Below are 11,944 nucleotides of genomic sequence, written 5' to 3'. Positions count from 1 at the left end.
GAGTTCTTCTTCTGCTTCTTCTTCGATCAGGGAATAGGCTCCAGGTCGGCAGTCTGGGCTAGCAGGGTCGATGTCCTTTGAGTTTCTGTTTGTGTTTCATCCGTAGTCGGATGGTGCTCTTATGTAAGATGATGTTGTATTCGTGTGGCATGGTATGCCTTTTGTATGTATCCCCATCTATTATGTAATGTTGATGTAATGATATCCACCTTGCAAAAGCGTCTTCAAGATGCGCTTCTATCCTTGGTGGGACCTTCGAGTTCCTTTAGGATAGGGTCACATCTTGGGCGTGAAACAGGGCGTCGCCAAGGAAGGTGGCGGTGGGGCCTCTACAGCTCCGTTTCTCCAGTGGGGGCGTCGGAATCCGGGGCGGCGGCCTCTTTCGGTGAGGCGCCACCGTCTCCTCGCCAGTTGGACACTCGGGTGTGGTTCGGTGGGCTTGGCTGTGCGGGTAGCAAGCTCTCCGGCGGACGAGATTCGCGGTGTCGGCGGTGGGGCTTCTGGCCTCTTGCAGCACCAGATTTGGCCTCCCCTTCCCATTCTGCTGCCTTGCGTGTTCCACCCCTTCAGATTTGGACCGGATCGACATGGTTCTCCGGTGCTTGGAACTGGATGCGGTGTTGGTGGTGTGGAGCCTTGACCGGGAGAAATCCATGGCGGCGACGTCCATGGACGCGGCTCCCCTTCTTGGAGGCGCCATTCAAGTCTTTTGCTCCACCCTCCCCTTCCCCTAGCCTCCCGGGTGAAAACTAGAACTTTGTTGGGCAGCGACGGTGCTCTTGGCGTCGTTTGCTTCTTGAAGTCGTCACCTTGGATGCTTTTTGGACTGTGGGCACTACAGTGTGGTGGTTGTCGGGCGGCGGCGACAACATGACCCTAGTGGCGGCAATAGCTTTGCAGGTCCGATAGTGTTCGGGTTTGCTTCTGGTGCTCTCTGTGCATCTGGTGCCAGTTTGGTTCGGCGGCTTCTGACCAGGAGGGGATCGGGTTCCCCGGCGGCGGCTACAGCCGTGCGAGTTGTGAGAGCCGGAGCGTCATTCCTCGGCCTTGGTCATGCCTCCTCGTTGCTCCTTCCTCCCTGGACATTCTGTTGTTGTCTGACCGACACCTTTCTCCTCTTTAGAGGCTCATCAGTGGGCAACGGTGGTGCGGTGTTTCTAGAGAAGTTTTTTAGTCATGCAGGGTGTGCTTTGTTCCTACTCCTACGTTGCCTTCTAGTTTCATCCTTCCGTCCATGTTCTAGGGTGAGCAACCCCATATGTCGATGGTTCTGCGCCTTTAGAGCCAGGCGAGGAGGCATGGGCCTCCTTCAACAGTGGGAATGGATGGGAATGGATGGTGATGTTGTTCCAGGGCCTTGGTTGTTTGGTTCCCACATATCGTATCCTCGATGGCGGGCGCTTCTCGGAGCCCCATTTCTTCTTCCCTGGTGATCCTTGTGTGGACGAGGGCCTCTGTGTGCTTCAGCTTGTGCTTATCATGTCCTATCTCACTAGCTTGTAGTGTGTGAGGTTTTGAGAGCTGCCTACCAGCACCCTTGTATCTTGTCGTGTTTATGTTTTTTGTTTGTTCGAGTTTGTAATGATGTGGATGTAATCCTGGCTGGTTGATGGCTTTGTTAATTCAAAGTCGGGCTCTCCTTGAGCCTTTGCTCCAGAAAAAATAGACTGCTCGACACTAGCTCACCAGCTAAAGCCTAAGTTTATGAACAGATCAATGCTTCAACACACAATCATTGATATTAAAGAGCTCATGATAAATTTCCAGGAGGTGAAGATTTCGATTGTCAGAAGAATATGCAATGGTGTTGCCCACACTGTGGCGGCATATGCGCGCAAAGGACAGTGAATGCCGAATGTTAGGAAGGGTGCCGGAACGTGCACATGTGAGCGCGAGTGAACAGTAAAATAAAAATAATAAAAAGATTCCGATCTTTTTTGTTGAAACATTTACAAAATGTTTGTTGACACGTAAAATTTCGTCACGAAATGACATCCGAAGGAAATGTGGCAAGAAACAAATCGGTGGTTCAAAATGGGTTTGAAAATAACATTTTGGAGCATTAATTTTGTTTTTTTGCCATGATTTACATGAATGTTATATGTTGATGAAATTTTGCAAGCCAACAAACATTTTTGTCAATGTTTCACACAAAAAAAATTAGAACTTTTTTAATTTGTTCTGCTTTTTACTGTTCACCCGAGCTCAGGATTAGAACAACAGTGTCTTTAATTAAACATCAGTACGTAATCCACGTCCAACATAGGAAAATGAAGAAGTTTCATCATTGTTCAGTAAGCCAGTGCAACACCATAATAATAATAATAGTTTGGCCAAACTGTAAATCTTTACCTAATAATAAAGTAAATTGGGTTTCTTTCGTCCGTCATGGCATTTTTTTAGAAAACTCCCTCTATTCCAGAGAATTCAACTCGCAGTCCTTTTTAAGTTAAAACAAAGCGTTATTTTCGTATTTTACACAAAAGTCCCTGTCTTTTTTTGAAATCAACCCACCGTCCAGATTTAAGTCACACCCGAACTGTTATTTTACATTTTTCGAAAACCCCCCTGATATTTTAGGTAATTCATCCGCGGATCATATTTAAGTCAAACAAATGCTTTTTAAAATCATCCATATCTTTTAAACCGTAACTCTGATTTGAACATGTTATATATGAAATTTGATTAGAAAAATATGTAGAATATGAATATGAGATTATTTTTATGTGTTAACTATTTTTAAATATTATTTTGGACTATATTTGAGTCAAACCAAATGATTTTCTAAATTATATGTATCTTTTAAACCGTAACTTTGATTTTAACATATTATATATGAGGTTTTATTAGAAAAATGTGTGGAATCTAAATATAATGTTAATTTTACCTGTTAAATATTTTTAAAGAATTGTTATGGAAGCCAACTTATAATTTACTGCGCAAGATCCGTTTTTTTCATACCGGCGGTGATCCGGATTGCAAATAAATACCCCACTATAACCATATACAAAAAAGAAAACATCGATAACTACACGTGCATACCTCTGAAAAATGTCGCAAGGGAAAACAACATATTTCTCATCGCGAGAGTGAGAGGCGAGCAAGAGAGAGAGAGAGGGGGGAGAGGGAGGAGAGGGAGAAAGAGACGCCTTAGGATTAACCATATTCAACACACGTTTTTTGTTGTTTTGTGTGAACACCGAGGCCATCACCGGCGAGGGTGAGAAGGAGGATAAGTGGCAACACAAATATGATGCCTCGCAGAAATAAAGGAGATGGACCTATTATGGTCTTGAGTAATGGTTGTTGAGTTAAGAGTGTGTGTTATGTTTTCTCTCCAGTTGCAACGCACGGGCTCTTTTGCTAGTACTAAACAAAAGGTATAAGAGATAAAATCCTTTGGCACGAAGGCCGGTCACATTTGAGAGCTCATTGTACCGAGAATCTGGGGCAGGCTAAGTGGAGGGCAGTGGCAGCGAGATAACACCGCCGCAGATGGGCGGATCTCGCACCGCGCCGCCACGGAGCCAGGGATTGTCAGATGTACCGTTGGGCTGCCACGAATGGGTGGATATGCCGCCGCGCCATCGCAGAAGCCGAGGATGGACGGATTCGCCACCTCGTCGTCGCGGAAGCCATGGATAAACGAATGTACCGCCGGGCTACCGCCGATGGGGCGGATCTGCCATACCGCGTCATCGCAGAAGCCGAGGCTGGATGAATGTACCACCACACTGTCATAGAATTCGAGGACATACAGATGTACCACGGCACCGCCGCCGTCGCCGCTGGGTGGGTGTATCCCCGTGCCATCGTGGAAGCCGAGCATGTAGCCCCGGGCGTTCGGTCTTTTCGGTTTGTTCGGTTCGGTCTTTTCGGTCTTCCAAGAATTCGGTCTTCCAGAATTAAAGACCGAAATAATTTCGGTCTTTTCGGTTCTTCACTATTCGGTCTTCGGTCTTTAATATTCGGTCTTCGATCCCGACCAAACAGACCAAATTAATTTGCTACAACTAATATTAGTGTTACTTCCTGTACCAGTACATTCATGTTACTTCCTGTATGGTTGTACCAATACATGTTTACATTTCACAGTAAGTAACAAAGTACCGACAGCAAGTACCAAATTACCAAAACTTGTTTATATTTGACAACACGTAAAAAAGATTCAGACGACACGAAGTAAGAAGACATGATTCATGGTCCAGCAACAAGATTCATGCATGCATAATCATTTATATTTGACAGGAAGTAATAAGATAACAAGCAGCAACAAATAGGCAAGCAACACCACCACATAGTACTTGACAACATAGTACTTGGCATCACACAAATCAAGTTAAGTACATGATTTCATTGCAACAACAAACAACGAACATAAGATTCCACATAAGTTCAACACTTGACATAAGCAGCAAACCACATAGTACTTGACATCAACACAATACTCTCACTGTTCTCAATTCTCTAAGTCTCGTCACAAATTACAAGCACAAGATAATGAGAATAGCACACATTCCACATGATTTCAGTTCAACCATGAGTGGATGTGGATCTCACTTTGTTGGTCGAATTGGCCATGGAAGAAGCAACACCACCACCATTGACCTTGCGCTTTCACTTCACCTTGTCACCAAATTCTTCAATCAACTCTGCAACAAGTAGATTCAATCAAATTCATAATCTTAGTGTTGGTAAGATCTTGTCCTAGTCCAATTGTAGTCTACTAAAGTTGACAATTCATGCATACAAACTTCTCCATACAATGGTTTTGTACAAAAGTTACTACTGATTGCTTTACCTTTTTCTATTAAAGTTGACAAGTCATGCATATATATCAGTATGTCGTGCATATTAGTAATCTGCTAGTATGTGATTGGTTTGGTACAAGTAATCTGCTATCATGTATGGAGAAGTTGACTAACTGATTTACCTTTTTCTAGCTCTTCTAATTCTTCCAAGTTCTCCTTGATGTCGACAGGATTTGTTGACCTTCTCAGCCAGTCTTGCGTACAAACTAAAGCTTGTACCATAAATGGAGTTAGAGATGTCCTAAAGTCATCAAGTATGCGTCCACTTGTGCTAAAGGCTGACTCAGAAGCCACCGTTGTAATGGGGATAGCAAGAATATCACGAGCCATATTTGCCAAGATTGGGAACCTAGATGAATTCTCTTTCCACCATCCTAGGATGTCAATTTTTTTATCAGGGTCTTCAGAGTCTTCGGCAAGGTATTTTCAAGCACTACATCTACTTGAATCTGTACACCATGAACATAGAAGCACTACATCTACTTGAATCCGAACATCAGAAAAGCTGAACATCATAGAACATGAACAATATATTGATGCACTTAAATGAACAACAATCTGTACATCACATATGCATACCAGGAGAAGTAGTAGCTTGCTCACCTTCAGTTGCGAGGTTGAGCACCAGAAGAGGACAGAAGGCAGCGAGACGGCGACCGGCATGGAAGAGGACGAGTGGTGCGGTGGTGGTGATGAACAGCAGCAGCCAGCTGCTACACAGGTGGCGGATGGACGTGCCACGGACGGCCGAACGAGTAGGAGGGTCGGAGTTGGCGGCCTGCCGCACGGCAGCACGACGCACGGCGGCACGGGGCACGGGGCACCAGTCGTCACCTGTCCCGGTGCGTGCCATGGCTCAGGGCGCAGTTCTTCATCGGTCGCTGAAGCGTGGGCGATGTGCGCCTCGTTGCGGCGGTCGTCACGGGCTCAGGCTCACAGCTCATGGTCACGGGGCATCGGGCCAGAGAGGCGGCTGGCGGGTGGCGGCTAGGGTTCGTCGAGGGAGAGAAAAAGGAGGCGAGTGAAGCGGCGGCTAGGTTTCCTGTGTCTGCGTCGAGGGGCACGGCCGCTCGGTCTGTGAGGTGAGGTGAGGACGGGAGCTTGGGCTTGCTAGATGAGCTTTAGGTTAATGGGCTATCTAGTCTATACGGGTTGTTCGGTCCTCAATACATCAGGACCGAACAGACCATAATTAGTTCGGTCTTAGCATTCTGCAGACCGTTTTTTATTCGGTCTTTTCGGTTTCGGTCTTTTCGGGTTCGGTCTCGGTCTTTTCGGTTTTGGTCTTCGGTCTTCGGTTTTTATGCCCGGGGCGACGAGCATGGATGTGGTCGGCGTCGCATAGGTGAATGTTGCAGCATTCATGTGGTTGAGCGCGTGGACGCCACCATCAGCTAGCGTGCAGTCTTCCTGGTGGATGCCCTCATACGCGAGCACGCCACGATCCTCTGCGAGCAAGAGTTTCAAATAAGACTTGACTTCAGATTGCATAGAACCTCTCGTTCAAACACTCCTGGCCTCAAAACTTCATCTTCAAGTAACATTTTCATTCCAATTGAAAGGTCATTTTCATTGTCAAACAAAAATTCAATAATGGATTACAAAAATGGATTATGATCAAAATGTACTTACAAAGCCATGATGAATCGCCCCAATCATGCAAACTAAAGCGACAACTGAAGAAAAAATGGAAGATCAAAAGTCACCCTCGGAAAGTAGGTAAGCATAGAGCAGCCAAGTTGCATTCACAAGAAAGATTTCCAAGATCATCATTACTACAAGCTTTGAGAACCTCTCTCTGCGACGAACAACGGCATGGGCCACTGCCATAGCATAACTTGTAAAAAGGAACTAAAACATCGATCCAAGCATTTTGGTGGGAGGGACACCTGCTCGAGCAGTATTTGTAGCACCTTCGTTACCAAGCATCATGTGTTTTGACATGTAAACCACAGTAACAGCTAAGGCATTCAATGCATTGAGACCAGCGCCAACTAAGAATGTGATAGTAACCTCAATGAATGACTGCAATGTATAAGAAATCTATCAGGTTACAAATACCACATGAAAACAAACTTTATTCATAGATCCTAAGACACCTTTTTATGCTCAGATAACGCATCGAAAACGACTCCATATTAAGCTTGTTCAATTTCTCGATGGCTTCAGTGAGCCTTAGAACAACTGTTGGGTCCATCTGTCTCTTGGTTTGATTTCTTAACAACTTTTGGGTTCAATTTCTCGATGGCTTCAATGAGCGTCGGTGACTGTGGGCTCTATCTATCTCTGGTTCAATTTCTTGACAACTTGTGGATTAACTTCCTCGATGGCTTCAATGAACCTCAAAGTGACTGTTGGGTTCATCTGTCAATGACTATACTACAGTAAACTATTTTAGTCGTCGTTCAAAGATGTAATTATTCTATACTACACAGAGGACTGACAAACAAAAAATCACATACAACTGCCAAAGACTAAAATACAGTAAACTATTTTATTATGGCATAGGCAAGAAAATTAGTTGAACTCGTAAGTGTGGTGGAACTACAAGAAATGCAGAATGGTGACACGTCTACAGTAGATACTTTCTCACTGGCAAAAAGAATTAGTTTTATAGGCAAGCTATATACAAGTTGCAATTGTCTAAACAAGATAATTCCAACCAATACTCTACCCATATTGTAGATGATGCTTAATTACAAACACAAAATAAAGCCAATGAGGCGCCACATTAATATATTTACAATATTCACAATATTGCGGAAGAATATAAAAGCTATCAAAAGGAAAAATTATGGGCAGAAGTTAAAACTATATCAGTACCTCTAAATTTAGAGAGCTCACAAATCTTTTACTTCAGAAAGAATCTGCAATAACAAACATAACCCCAGTTACTACACCATTTATGCCACTGGTTGTGTCTCATTACTCAGTTTTGCCATTAGGAATTTTAACTGCTCAAAAATGCCATCGTTCCATCAGATGCTTGCTCAACAATGCCATTAGATATCTCAAAAATGCCATCATTCCATTAGATGTTTTCTCAAAAATGCCATTAGACATCGTTATTGTTAGGTCAAACTTGTTGACCATATTATATGAAGAAATACCCCTATACCCACATATCAGCTCTCTCTATCTCACAATGATAAGTGTGGACCCCACTTGCGAGGAGTAAACAAACGAATAATTTTAGAGGAAAATGATAATACTGTTGGGATCAAGTGGGACCCACACTTTATTGTAGTGAGATAGAGGGAGAACTGACATGTTGGTCTATAGGTATTTTGGTCATTATAACATGGCAAAAGAGATTTGAGCTTAAATTAATGGTGTCCAGTGGCATTTTCGAGCATGCGCCTAACGAATCGATGATATTTTTTAGCAGTTGAAATTCCTAGTGGCAAAACTGAGTAGTGAGACATAACTAATGGCATAAATGATAGAAACCCAACAAAATAATACTCCCTCCGTTCCTTGATATAAGGCGTATAGTTTTCTGAGAAAAAACAAAATATAAGGTGTGTTGTGTTGCACCACTCGTTTGGATAATTTTTTTTAGGGATTTGATTACATTATTTTATATCAAGCAAGCTCCTCTATTTTCTCATGTCAATTAGTCAGGTGAAATCTCGCCTAAAACTTGTGAATTTTTCCCTCCACGTGTGTTCTTTAATTTCCGTGCCAAAAATTATACGCTCTATATTTTGGAACGGAGGGAGTATCTTGCAAATGGTCAAGGTAGTTGAATATAAGGAGCAAAATAAAACAAGCAAGATCTGGTCATCAATCGGAATCTGTAACCTTCTATACAGTGCAATATCTAAGAAGGCAATTATACATTAACACATTATTGTACTAGCACGTACACACATGCAATGCACGTCTGAATGCTACGAAGTGATTTTGGTAAAAGTAGATAAACAGTAGACTGCCTTGTGAAATTATTCAACACAGAGGGAATGCAGAATGAAATAATAGAAAAGTATAAACCCCATTGATTGTTGTCTGCGAAAAACAAATAGCATGGAGCCTGTGGGAATTTTTTGGCGAACTATAACCAGTGGGACCACACTAACTAATCTAACTGTTTACTTTAGCTTCCTTCTCTCCCGTTCCGACGTTCCCTTTCTAGACAATCTCAAACCCGCTAACTAATCTCAAACCCGCTAAGCACGTCCTCCGCTAACACTGCGAGCTGGCTTGGGAAGCATGGACCTTTTTATGACAAGGATGATGTGATGGTTCTAGAACAACACAAAAGCACCTGTTGGCTACTATTCATGTGAATCCTGCTGCTTTCAATCGTTAATTTAAGATACCAATGGTCAGGATTGATGCTCTAGATTGCTTCAAAACTGCTACACTCTATAATGGCATAGAAATCAGTTTATACTCCCTCCGTCCCGAAATAAGTGTCTCAACTTTATACTATAGCTAGTACAAAGTTGTATTAAGCTTGAAACACTTATTTTAGGACGGAGGGAGTATTTCGCAACTGCGTGAACAATGAAAGTGATAATCCTAGGCACAATGCAGCTCAAGTGTTTTTGGAGTAACTTCGTATAGTAATCTAAGGCAGAATGCAACACAACTCAATGACATTAATCAAAGAATTGTACTATAAGAACTCAATTGTTGTGAAATAATTTACAACCTAATGTAATTAGTCTAAGCATATCAAGAAATCACAAACAGACCCCAATTTGAAGAAAAATAACATGGGGCAAAACACATATGCATCAAGGACCCATATTGGGCTGTGTAAGATTTTAAAACAGTTTAGCTCAAGAATTTCTAAGGTAACTTCATAATGGTACTCCTAGGCAGAATACATCACAACTAAATCACAGTTATCAAAGAACTCTACTATAAGAACTCGATTATTCTAAAATAATTTATAAACTAATTCTATTAATCTTAACTTGCCAACAAATCACAAGTTGACCTCAATTGGAAGAAGAAAAATGGGTGCAAAATAGAAGCATTGAGGACTAGTATTGGGATGAGTTAGATTTTTCGCCCCTACGACCAACAGTTTCATTAAGCCTATTCCACTATCAGCTCTCGCATTAGCTGCATCAACATCGGTTAGAGGTAGTACCAAACCAAGAGAGTTTTTCCTAGAGTGAAAACTGATAAATACAAATATCCAATATTAAACCACAACCACTACATACATGACTGAAATGCAGTAAAGATTTGGATAAACTATGACATGCTTAACCCTAAACCCTAACCTGAATCCCACACAACCTCGTTCATGATAGCTAGGTTTTGTGAAAGGTTTTTCATGAATATACCCTTAGACCAGATTTCTTTTTTTTCCAGGAACCTAGTAACATAAAACGATGATGGGTGCAAGTTTCATATTTTTCTGATTTTTTTAAAATTAGTTATGGTGAACCCTAGCCCTCATAACCCCTTCAAAACCCCTCTTAACCCCATCAAAACCCCTCAAACCCTAGCCAAAACCCCGCATCCTTCTGGCCCGTTGGATATCTGCGAATGGACGGTGTGGATCAGGCGCTAGGGCAACGTCAGCGATCCGAGTGAGGCGCTCTGATTGGCCGTATTCGAGAACGCTGGATCACCCCCCCTCCCAACCATTTCTGTCTGTTGAATCATTGTGCATCGAACAGTGTGGATCAGCCTGCAGCGCCACGTTAGCGATCCGCGTGAAGCTAGTTCAGCGATGTGATTGGCTGGATTTGAAAACGCATGTTTTTTTGCACTTTGTTTCTTCTGCGCTCGAGGGTGGGCTACTGCCATGCATGCGCGCTGTTGGGCTGTGGTAAAGAAGCCCACCTATTGGACCTTTGGACCGAACGTTGCCACGCCTCCCTCTAGCCGCCCTAGCCAGCAGGCTACATTGCCATGCATGCGAGCGAGCAGCCTACGATGTATGCATGAACGGGCGACACGCACAGAAGACCGAGCAGGCGTGACCCCCCGACCGACGGCACAGACTCATGCGCTGAAACGTCGCAGCCTGGCTATTGATGCATCCTTCGGTTTCCCACGCGTGTACACACTCCCGATGCCGCCCAATGCCGCCCGCTCATTACTTACACCCGGTGAAACCAATTAAAAACATGTTGCACTAGGGATATTTAAGCCACCTATCATATTCCTCCTCCTCTCACACCCTCATCCGTCTCCCATCCTCTCCCATCTGCATCTGTCCTCCTTCTTCTCACCACAAACAACCCCAAAACTAGGTTGCCGTAGTCATGCGATACACCGGGCCATCCTACCGCTTTCCCCCCATCATGCCGGAGAGGCTCTACCCCGTCGGGGTGTACGTCGAGAACACACTCCGTGTGTGGATGATGTCAAGATGGAGGGGCGCAAGGGAGTTCACCAACTTCTTCCTTGGGGCCGGCTACCGCCACCTCCCCCGGGGATCTCCAAGGATGTACCAAGTTGAGGAGGTCATCCACAATGGGGTTGTGTTGCTATCCTTGCCCACTTCACCAACCCCTTGGACGTGTTCTACCTCCTCATCCACGTGTTTTGGTGTGGCTGCGAGTTCATCGCTTTCACCACCCACAACATCTGCACGGACTACACCAACACCTTCCCCCACCACGGAGCGCATGCACACTCTGTCTTACCCCGTCGACAACGCCCCGGAGGAGCAGTGAAGGGCGCCCGGAGGAGGAGCAAGGAGAGCAAGGAAGGCAGCGGACCGGGTTTAGACGATCTACCCATCTATCTATCTTTTCTTAGCTAAATCTATATATATTTGTGTTATGGTATTTAAGTTGTAAGCGTACTATGGACGATACCCGTTGTGGGCTTGGTTGGCCCGAACTATCTATATTATGTGTCTTTCTATTATTAAGTTCTTGCTACTTATTTAAGTTGCATGGTGTTTTGGCTTGTAGGTCTAGATACACCCATTATTAAAAAATGCATTTCAAAACATCAAAAAAAGACATTTTTTGTGGATTGTAAAAGGAAAAAAATGACTTGTGAAAATTCATTTTGTAGCAATGAAATTTCTTTTTTTACACAAGCCACAAATAATTTCTTTTTAGTGGATTTTTGATACTATTCCATGAACAAAAACAAGTAACATAATTTCTGAGATGTTAAAAGAAGTAAAAAAAATTTGAACTAACACAAGT

Source organism: Triticum dicoccoides, chromosome 5B (genome assembly GCF_002162155.2).
Source record: "Triticum dicoccoides isolate Atlit2015 ecotype Zavitan chromosome 5B, WEW_v2.0, whole genome shotgun sequence".
Lineage (NCBI taxonomy): Eukaryota > Viridiplantae > Streptophyta > Magnoliopsida > Poales > Poaceae > Triticum > Triticum dicoccoides.
Note: the sequence above shows the minus strand (reverse complement) of the source record.